General features: G+C 32.8%; 1 protein-coding gene across 1 annotated transcript in view; it reads left to right on the top strand.

Moving 5' to 3' along the window:
• Nucleotides 1–11,037: 11,037 nt before the first annotated feature.
• Nucleotides 11,038–12,430, top strand: part of LOC127737790 (uncharacterized) — a 31,196-nt gene continuing 29,803 nt past the window's right edge. Inside the window, exon 1 of the mRNA XM_052248710.1 lies at nt 11,038–11,314. The gene's annotated coding sequence lies outside the window, so the exon portion shown is untranslated. The remainder of the gene's footprint in view (nt 11,315–12,430) is intronic.

The raw sequence follows: 12,430 nt of genomic DNA on the forward strand, positions 1-12,430 counted from the left end.
GAAAATTCGTATTTAATTTCTAGCTTCCTTAGAATTATCAAGATTGTCTCGTGACGAAAGAATATCACTGTTAAAGTCTAATGGTTGCATCGATTGTGGTTTAACTGAGTTTTCGCGGACTTTATTGTTGCTGTTTGGTTTGTGATCAAAATGTGATCTGTGTTCTAACAGTTTCGGCCAAATTATTATACCAAATTCGTTGATGTGATACCTACTTATCAAAACGTATGACATTGGACGTTCATTTAAATACAATATGTTCTTCTAATTAGGCACTAAGTAAACAATTAACGAAACATCAACACAAAAAATCCAACTGAACATCATCACATAGGAAGTGAAATGTGATCATCCTCAGACCATTTTTGTGTCTCTAGCTTTGTCTTTTTAATATATAACAACGCCTGAAGGATGATACTGATTCATTTGCCTACATCATGTTCCTCTTGAAAACCTCCCCAATGCTATTTGAAGTAAAAGAAAAGTGTTTCTTTTATTTTGCATCCACATCGTTCCGCCTTTTTAGATATAGTTGAATTTTCATTAAAACATGATTTTTACAAAGATTTAGAAAAGCAAAGATAACTTCACTTCTCGTGTAAAGGAAATAGTTTCAAAAATATTTGTCAGTAGAGGAGGAGAGAAATAGCAAGATATAATAGAATTAACAATATAAAGAATAAATGGAGACATCGTATATGTGCTGTGTTAAGAATAGTAAAAATGAAAATAAAATAGCAACTCAAAATAAATTTGCAGGCGGCAAAAAGGGGTTTAATCCAGAAATACCAACACACACTTATTCGTCTGAGAACGAGTAATCATAGAAATCGATATTGGGATCAAATACAGTTCAATACAAAATAAATCACCTATTACTGTTCCAAACATTTTGCTAAATATAAAAGAACGAAGAAGAGAAAAAAAAAAAACCAAAAAAAAAACCAAAAAGCATAACTATTTGTCAAACCATCAAGTTATATTATAAAATAGTCTGTCAATGACAATTTTCTGTAATAGCTCAATCAGAAAACTGACATAGAGAATTGAATGGATGATTGATTTCACGTCTATCATTTAGGTAGGTGAAAGGAAATATTATCAAGTTAACTGTTCTCAAATGAATACTCTATTGAGCCCAATTAAAGACGTTGACTATTGTGCATCTAGAAGTGCTAAAAACGCTGTAATGTAACAGTGATACTTTTTTGTATGTTGCACCATTCCAATGCCTTCTTATTTTTATTGAAAAGTTCACGTCCACCTACATGCTTCATAGCAAATTTGTATAAACGCTCCGATGAGAAGAGTTAGAATTCAAACATGATTATTAGATTACATTGAAGCGTTTATAAAAGACACGCTAATTATCGTTGATTAGAAATTTTTAATTGATGTTTATATTAGTGTTTCATGTTCTGTCCGACTCGGCTTCTGTCAAAAATCCATTATTTATTTAGGTGGACGATACACATTTTATTACTAGATTTATGATGTCTGTGGTCGAGACGGCAATGTTTTCTTAACCGTCTCATGAACTTGGTGCACGTGTTAATTTTCAATCTTTGTCAGGATTATTCAGTCAGTTGCATTAATTAGCTAGTAGCAGTAGCAGTGCAAAAAAATTCAAATCACATTTTTCGGTTATTTCATAACTATTCTTACAATGCCAACATAACTATACGAATTACGACAGTATACTTATTGTGTTTATATTATACACCCGCAACATTTTCAACAAGAGGTATGAAGATTTAGAATTATACTCGATATTTGACACTTTAGATTGTGTCGAAACGGATCCGGATGGGAATAAATGCTTTATTTTGCAATTTGTGAGATTACATTTACTTGGAAACGAGTAGGCTGATTACTAGTGATGTGTTCTATTAGCCGCTACGGAATTATTTGTTCATATAGAAATGGATGCTAAATTTCAAATGGTAACAACTATGTATATAAATATATCTAGTATACAACACTAAACGTACGTCAGAATTTTCACTAGTTTGTTATTTACGCTTGCGTTTCTGGCAATGCCGATATTTTCTGCTAATGACTCGGAGTGGATATTGGCTTACAGATAAGATTGCACTGGTATACCAACATTTTTAGACGTGTCTTGAGAATCTGGTACAAATTTATCTTCTACACAGGTCAGTTTATTGTATATTTCAGTTTCTAGATTTTTCATTGATTCTGAAAGCTATCGTTAAAATAGATATTTTTAAATGATTAATAATCGATACACATGTCATCTCAATTCATATTTTGGTCATACAACAAATTATGCGTGCAGTTTGAAACTGACGAGCAGCAATTTAGCATGATCATTTGAATTATCTACACATTTACTCGATATAAGATCTACAGAAGAGAATTTATTGCGCCTAATTGAGTTCACGATGTTGTATATATATTTTCGACATTCATAGAACGTACGCGTGTAGGCAAGAGACAGAAACAATTACTTTCTATTTATTTATATATACATATATATATCTTTTATTTTTAAAGAATTGTTGTGTTACACAAGGTTCGCAAGTGCATAGGTTCATCTTGAATGTGAAATTTTCTATTTAATATTTGTTTTATCATTGACATGTTTATGGTGATCACCTGATTTAGCACGTGCACATAGACTTCAGATTTTGTATACCATGTACATATGGAACTATGATTACAGAGATGTTACACCAGGTTGTATTTAGTAAACGTTACACTATACTCTTATAGATCATGATACATTATTATTGTTAACACTCAACAAGACTACGTTCTGCATTGAGGCTCTTACTTGACACTATGCTACGGATTCACAAGAATCATGAGAATGAGAGTAAATCATCGGACTACAACACATTTATTATATGGTACTAGATGATGCCCGCGAAATCGCGGTACAATTGGGCAAGCCACGGGGTTCTTCCTATGCATTGGTTTAAAAATGCAATTTCACATTTACAATTTTACAAATGTATGTTCATACATGTATATATACACTTTACCAAATTTACATAGTTAAGCAAATACATGTCCATTCGCTGTAACTATTCATACTCGACTCTCCCGCATGTCATATATTATATTCACTTCATGAAAGTTTTCGACACTTTCTACATGTAACACCCATCAAATATCATTTACCTCTAGTCCACAAAACTACTTGTACATTAAACTAACAGTCATTAAGACTGTCTGTTATAGTTCATCAAACAATTAACCTTCAAGTATTCAACAACGACGACCTTATCAATTTACCTACGTAAATCTGATTACAGATTAGCAAAATTAACGAAATTAAGGTTCCATGACACAATGAATGATAGACAAGTCATGCAACTTAACGTTTTATCCTAATATATATACATTTGTCCCCGACAACGATTACATACTATGAGCAAGTAGAAAAGGATATGGTATATATCAATTCATAACACAATATCACAATATGCTTTTATTGCCGTCCTTTATCTCAAGTCACACTGACACTTCAACATAGGGCAAACATCTAACTCATCACAAGTTCAGATATCACGATACAGTAATAGTTGGATTGATTGAAACTATTATTTTACTACTTACTAGTAGTTGGTTTTTTTTTTTTTTTTTTTTGTAATTTGGTTGATTATTACTTAGTAAGGTTTAGTATTTTAAATGATACCAGATATTGTGCACACAGTTACATTCGTTTTTTCTTTATTTCATATTTGGAATATGGAGGAGAAGCTTTTGTCTGTTGTTCATTCAACCAATTGGATAAGTGATACTTATAGCGTATTTATGTGAAGAACTGACATCATGATCAACTGAAGTTATTGAAGAGGCCTAAATACTTACGATCGCGTGAAAAACTGCAATTTAGAACTTTTGCTGACAAATTATCTTCATCACTGTTTATATTTACAGTTGACATATTGTTAGCTTACTATTGCACCGACGTAATTTTTTCAAATACATTGTATCAACTATACAAGAATAGTATTTATTGTCCGACCGAAGTCCATTTAGACTGCATAGAGATATTTTGTCCAGTAACACAATTAGACAACGATTTTAGCGGACATTCCTTTCAATCAGGCGTGGCTAGCAGCATTATAATTTCATTGTTCAAGAGTGATGGCATCGCTTGTCCGTATTAATTGCTATTTCAGATGTTTCGTTTCAGAAAGCGAAGTAACTATAAATTTAAAAGCTACAAAGACAGATATTTTCCGACAAGGTATTAATTTCATTGTTCAGGATTGATGACATCGCTTTTTCGTATAAATTGCTATTCCAGCTGCTGAGTGTAAGACGAAACCTATAAACGCAAAGCATAATGATTCGTTTTTCGTTGAAGAAATATCGGAAACCCAGTTTCCCGGAACTATTTTATAAGCAAGCTTAAAACAATACTCATGGCATTAGGATATTGTGAAAAGGATTATAGCGGACATTCCTTTCGATCAGGTGCGGCCACTAGCCCTAGTTCTAAAGGTATTGAGGACAGCATGATACAATCACTGGGACTTTGGAAATCAGATTGTTTTAAACGCTACAGTAGAACATTTAAATCGGATATTAAATCCGCGATCGGTTATGACTTTGTAACATGTCCTACATCCTAGCCTTGTGTCTTTTCTTTTCACGTTGATCTCAATATTGTGGTTAAGGATTTTTATATTGACATTAATTTTCTCTAGATCAACTTTAATTTTAACAAGACACAAGGCTTCATCAGGCACAACATCTTCAAATTTTGGGGTTACTCAATATGCAACTTGGGCAGGCAACATAACGTTACATATTTCGTTTTGGGCTATGATATTTTATTTTGGCCAAATATAATATCGTTCCCCAAAATTTTCTGAGTAGTTAGGGTGCCTACGTACCTTAACGAGGAATAGTCTCATCTTGATTGCTCAACAGCTCTATTTCACGTCGGTCTATGCCCACAAAGATTTACTCTTATGCGGTACCACGTGGAAAATCAAGTAAGGCTATACCGCTCGGGAACGGCTTGCTAAAGTACTCTGAGACAAGTAGACTGGTAGACGTACACACACGTGTATTCAAATACCCCTATGGTGACGCATTTCTGTCAAAGATATGTGGCTAGCTCAGGCACAGTATTTTAGCGGCACATTATCCTTAATTATCTGAGAACACACTATCATTTTATGTACATACTGTGTGCTTTGTGTCAACTGCAGGTAGCATGTAATTTGTTTTGTTCTTGATTTACAATATGACAGAACTGAGTGAATTACATGATACTAGAGAAAAAATATCCTCAAGCATTCACACAGTGTGCCGCGCACACTGCTCGGATAGTTAAGTATAATGTTGGCGTCAGTTAGTTTACATTCATCGCTTCTTATTCAATGACGCCAAGGAAGTTTTCTGTAACATAACGTGTTGCCCTTAAGCCCAAATATTTGCATAATAAAAATAATTATTTTATCATGTTTTATATTTTTTCAGTACTTCAACAATATCAGACTGGGTATCTGAAATACTTCCTGCTGGACGTTTACAGGCTTTATATCAACAATAACTACTTTTGTAATTATGGTATAGTGTCTGTGATCGTTCTTATAAGAGTGGTCGTTAATAGCTATCAATTATCTGCGGTCAAGGTTTATTTATATTTAGCTGTATATCTCTAATCATTGTTCACGTAGTAATTCTCTTATCAATTGGTCTATTAAGGTCAACGCATTGAGGTTTTATTAGTTAATTGGCTTTGGTCTGCTGTGTCGGTACTTACTTAGATCATACGCTTGATGTGTATTTTATTATGTTTGAAACATGTTATATAAATTAGAAATTTTTAATTGATGTTTATATTAGTGTTTCATGTTCTGTCCGACTCGGCTTCTGTCAAAAATCCATTATTTATTTAGGTGGACGATACACATTTTATTACTAGATTTATGATGTCTGTGGTCGAGACGGCAATGTTTTCTTAACCGTCTCATGAACTTGGTGCACGTGTTAATTTTCAATCTTTGTCAGGATTATTCAGTCAGTTGCATTAATTAGCTAGTAGCAGTAGCAGTGCAAAAAAATTCAAATCAACCCTCCAGCCACCCCAACACCGCCGAATTTTTTTTTTTTTTTTTTTTTTTTTTTTTTTTTTTTTTTTTTTTTTTTTTTTTTTTTTTTTTTTTTTTTTTACGAAGATGTTGTGCCTTTATGGTTCACGTTATGTTACTATTATAAATGTTAAGGCCAGACATTTATGAACATTTTCTGAGTAGTTAGGGTGCCTACGTACCTTAACGAGGAATAGTCTCATCTTGATTGCTCAACAGCTCTATTTCACGTCGGTCTATGCCCACAAAGATTTACTCTTATGCGGTACCACGTGGAAAATCAAGTAAGGCTATACCGCTCGGGAACGGCTTGCTAAAGTACTCTGAGACAAGTAGACTGGTAGACGTACACACACGTGTATTCAAATACCCCTATGGTGACGCATTTCTGTCAAAGATATGTGGCTAGCTCAGGCACAGTATTTTAGCGGCACATTATCCTTAATTATCTGAGAACACACTATCATTTTATGTACATACTGTGTGCTTTGTGTCAACTGCAGGTAGCATGTAATTTGTTTTGTTCTTGATTTACAATATGACAGAACTGAGTGAATTACATGATACTAGAGAAAAAATATCCTCAAGCATTCACACAGTGTGCCGCGCACACTGCTCGGATAGTTAAGTATAATGTTGGCGTCAGTTAGTTTACATTCATCGCTTCTTATTCAATGACGCCAAGGAAGTTTTCTGTAACATAACGTGTTGCCCTTAAGCCCAAATATTTGCATAATAAAAATAATTATTTTATCATGTTTTATATTTTTTCAGTACTTCAACAATATCAGACTGGGTATCTGAAATACTTCCTGCTGGACGTTTACAGGCTTTATATCAACAATAACTACTTTTGTAATTATGGTATAGTGTCTGTGATCGTTCTTATAAGAGTGGTCGTTAATAGCTATCAATTATCTGCGGTCAAGGTTTATTTATATTTAGCTGTATATCTCTAATCATTGTTCACGTAGTAATTCTCTTATCAATTGGTCTATTAAGGTCAACGCATTGAGGTTTTATTAGTTAATTGGCTTTGGTCTGCTGTGTCGGTACTTACTTAGATCATACGCTTGATGTGTATTTTATTATGTTTGAAACATGTTATATAAATGGTCATTTAATAAAAATTACAGCGTCTTCTTAATTGTTAAAGATGTCCATAAAAACTCCAGCGAAAAAACCACCACATCATGACAAAAAGATGTATAGGTTAGATAATACTTGGTAATGATCACATAATTGTCTGACCAATTTTAACGAAGATATACACACCTTCGAGATACTATATACAGGAATAGGTTCCAGAAGGGTTAATACTGGCTCAAAATTCCATGACATTTAAACTTAAACTTAAGTTAAGTAATTTTCATAACGTTCGAGGAAAGAATGTATAAAATATTTGGAATGTACAACAAGAACAAGCTCAGATTCATAACATTAGCAATGATGTCATTGATTGTGGTCAATGTTTTTCAGGAGGATATAGACCTTACAAATATGATAGGAACAAAAAATACTCATCATAGGTACCAGGATTAAATTGATTACACCAGACGCGTTGCGCTCGAATCGAAAAAGTTAAAAAGGCCAAAAAGTTCGAAGTTGAACAGTTAATTTAAAATCATGATCATATCAATGATAATTCATGTCAACATATACCAGGCTCATAATTTTGTACGAAAGACGGCGAAAAGAAACAAAAGGCTACAACCACCACATAGAACACTAAAAACTAATGTGTGTGTGTGTGTGTTACGCGCGATCAAACTGAAGTGAATTAACTCCATTGATACACCATATAATATCATAGAAAGAAAGAATGGTCCGCCAAACAATTGATGATAGGCAAAAGATAGAGCTATGCTATCTTTACTGAAAGTTAAAGGCTTCAATGTGGGTAAGAAGATTATCAGTACTGTTTCGCACTGCATGGTGTCACTTAATTCAAACAGCCAAAAAAGTCAATTCCAACAAAATATTTGAATAAAACAGAATGAAGCCGCTGACAGAAATGTGTGTGAAACTTCGTCTGGCGTCGCAATAAAATTACACATTATTGTTCCATCTTGTTGTATCTTTAACTATCCTTGTTTATCCACTAATTAATCTCTTCTCTTTTGTCAGAAACATCATCAGCATGGCATTGAATTTAAGAAGTGTTGAAATGCAAATAATGTTCAGCTAACACTGGAATTTACTTAAAACTACGATTGATCTAAATTATTGAAGCTCATACAGCTCATATTTTAAATACGGTTCAAATACTTTAATCTTGTTTCTACAAAAGCAGAAAATTAATTCAAAATGTTTACCAAGGCTACATTCAGTTTCCCTATGCATATAAAGTCATTACAGATCTAGAAAGTGTTGTTTTTTATTCTTTATTTTAATTCTCAGTTCTTAATATATTAGTTTGAAGAAAAACATGTGTCTTTGATTCTTTCAACCTAAGAAGGACATATACCTTGCCAATGATTTTTAATTTCTTAAACATTTCGTAATCAAAATTGTTTATTCGTGTACGTCGACAGCGATTTTTGTTGGTTTTTCTTTGATGTATGTATAAGTTTGCAGAACAAGAAATCAATTTTCGCTTGGTTTTCATACACCTAATGACTGCTTTGCGATTTATTAAGTATATATCCATTATTTACTTCATTTACATATTGTATATGACACATTTTGTTTTAGCCTGGTCTAAGGAAAATAGTTTAGATTTAAACAACACAAGTTTAAACATTAATGCAATTGCTTTAGATTTATCATATGACTGAAAACATTAAAAACATTTGGAAGCCAGAATTTATTTAGCTTAAGTGGAATGAAAATTGTATTTTTACTCTTACTTAATTAAATTTAGCTATAGAAAAGTTAACAGGAAAATGATTTTCAGCACCAACTGAACGTTAACTCACATAATGAAATAACTCTTGTATTCATGTCATTGGTCTTATGTCATGAATACAATTATTTTGATACCGTCGACGTTCCTGTTAAAAGTACGTCGAATACACATCATCAAGAGTTTTGATATCAATTTACTACTAGTGTTTTTTGAACGAATTTGACTACCCATGAGGGTCTCGCACGATCGGCCCTTTTGGGCATTTGATATCGGTATATAATACACATTGTACTATATTATTATGATAACTTTACACGATCAACAACTGCAATCGTTTTGTTGTTTTCAAGAAAATAGAAAAATAAATAAAACAAAATTATCTTCAGGTAACATGAAATCCAATGTATACTAATTCACGATTTTTCTTTTATCTTCTATAGCAAACAATTAATTCTATAATTGATTATAAAAGAAAAACTCATCTTATATACTACATAAGACTCATTTGTGGAGCTGGAAGACCAATTCTAATACGAAGTTGAAAAGCATTAATAACCAAAACTTTCGAAATGCTCTGCCAAATACGGCTAATGCAATCAATGCCTGGGGGTATTAAAAACCTTAGTGTTTTGAGTAGTTCAAGATTGTATAAACAATAAATGTACAGAAAATGAACAAATCAACGATATTTCATGTTAAAACAAAAGAGCTGACTACTGGGCTAGTGATAGACTCTGGGACGACACGTTCACCAGCAGTGGCATCGACCCAGTGGTTCAAAAAATTCCTCAAAGATACCAGGCTTTTAATTTGGTACGCAAAACGAGCGTTTATTCTACAATATGCTTATCAATAGCTCGAATCAAAATAGTTCGAAGGCGGAGGTAAATACGAAGTTGAAGAAGCATTAGAAACCGTAATTTTAGCAAATACGGCTACGCAATCTTTACATTGAGGTAGAAAATTTTTTTCGAATAGTTTATATACATTAAACTTATAGAAAAAGAAACACAAATGTGTTGAATACTGGGCTTGTGATACCCTCGGAAGCGAAACGTCCATGAGCAATTGTATCAACCCAGTTGTTTTAAAAACTCATCAAAGTTACCAAGCTTGTGATTTGTTACGCCACGTACGCGTTTCGTCTACATATGACTTATCGGTGGCGGTCGAATCAAAATAGTTGAAAAGCCAAATCAAACTTGAATATGAAGAGCATCAAATACCGAAAATTCCAAAAAGTTAATGCAATTTATGCCTGGGTATTATCGAAGATACCAGGCTTATGATTAAGTTCGCCAGACGCATTTCATCTACATAAGACTCGTCATAGGCGCTCTAAAAACATTATTCTGTAATTTACTAGTATGAAAGGTTTGCCTTCACATTCGGTCACGTGTTAGGGTTAGAATCAATACATCATGGTACCGTTAACCAAGATCATCCATTAATCCTCTACTGTTTGATGTATAATCACTCGACATGACTAATCAACGTATTTTAGCAGGAGTAACACGTTGGATATCACTTATGGAGCAGGAATTCTCTTTTTCAACTTGTCTTCTTCCAACATTAAACATAGCCCTTTATATCAGTAATAACAAGCAACTTGTATCATGATAGTTTTTGTTACAACCAATGTTTTTGTTTGTGTTGCAGAAAAACGATAGTAGCCTTCTAACTGCTGACTTTGAATATATAAACTAGCAGAAAATATACGGAACAACCTTCACAATGTCTTACAAACCTTAAAATAATGCCTAACACTATTGCAACCCAAGAAACTAACCCATAAAACACATTTTATCATCATACAAAAGTTTGACGCTATCCTTTTATAACAACGTCAATAGCAGACTTTGTATGCTCACCGCACATTACTACTTTTGAGGAAGTGGTTTATGCCAGCATGATCAATTGTACAGATAAATCCACAAGTCAACTGAACAATAAACATGTCGCTCAAGACTATAATGAATGAAGAATCAAAAACTATTGGCCATCCTATTGGCAATTAATTATAGCAAAGAAATACAGTACAAATACCGTTGGGTGACGATAGCGTAATCTATTTCATCGTTAAGCATATGATATATGTACAACGGAACAACGTTAAGTCATCAACACCAAAACATTAAGTTTATTTTATGTCATTAGAGAAGAATTGGTTCTGGAAAATTAGAAACATTTTTCATGTTAGATTAATAGTAAAATTTTTAATGTTCAAATATTAGTAACGGTACTTACTTTATTCACAGTGTTCGCAATTGAACGATTAATTAGCTGTTTATTACGTTACCGCATAATTAAGGATACTATATAAATTATCGCTAGCCGCAGTTACGTTCACTTAAATCCAAGGCAGTAAACAGACGGGAGGTAGAAGGTAGGTTTACTTCACATCTTTATATTAATTCAGTTTGAAAATCTGTTTGTGAATTACAGTATAATGGAAGCGAAAATATATATAAAAATATACCAGTAGCCTAAAAAATAATTATTCTAACACGGAAAATAAACACACTTTATAGTATCATAAAGGACTGAAATGAAGTGGACAACAAGATTTAATTTTGTTGTCCATTTAACCATCAAAATTTCAATCAAATGTTGGAAATACAATATTTTCTTTAGTTGTATGATTGTAATTGCACTTTAGTGTGTGGTGAATTTGTAAATACTTAGTGTTCTTTTCCGAAAGTGGGCATTTTGATGTGTAAGCGCTGGGGGTTTAATTTACCGTTGAAGGGAACTTAAATTAAATTGGCCGTTTCAGCGAAAATAATGTTAATCATGTCGTAATTTTTTTTTAATTGTTATTGACATTTCTTAATTTTTTTGTGACAAGACTTCTTGCTGCCAGAACTGAAGCGTAGGAAATGTTTCAATAAATTGATTAACACAGATATTTTCAAATTAATCATTTCAATTCATTCCACTAAGTGAAGCGATCAAGAATGGGCAGTATCGGATGAAATTAAAGCCAAATCTTATGTTTAATATAAAAAGAGGGAAAAGAGTACAAGAATTTCTATCATAATTTTTCAATGACAATGAAACTTTACCTTAAGCGATAATAAAGTAATCCATAGTTAAACCATCAACATCGATTCAAATAATGATATCGATAGTTTTCAACAATGTGGGTGCGTGCATGCACTTTATTATCTTAAAGGCAAGCATTGAATTACAAACTTTGATTGTATGATTTGTTGGTTTTATTCAAATAAAATACATAAAGTATCATGCGCCCGTAGTCTACTCTACAGTTCGAACTCCTGCGGGCAAAATTGACCTTTGACGGTTTTGGCTATTGTTTAAGGCATTCTTTTCTCTTATAAATCATCTAATATTTTTATAAACATTTGGCTTTCGGGTATTCTCTTGTTGTCCTGTTGCCTTTTAAGGGTACAATACTTTAATCATGTTAATAAAGTCTTCCACAACAGATTTGAAATTATAATTTGTCAGAAATGAGTATGTTTTTAAATAAATCTTATAT

This window comes from Mytilus californianus, unplaced genomic scaffold (assembly GCF_021869535.1).
Source record: "Mytilus californianus isolate M0D057914Y unplaced genomic scaffold, xbMytCali1.0.p SCAF_4, whole genome shotgun sequence".
NCBI lineage: Eukaryota > Metazoa > Mollusca > Bivalvia > Mytilida > Mytilidae > Mytilus > Mytilus californianus.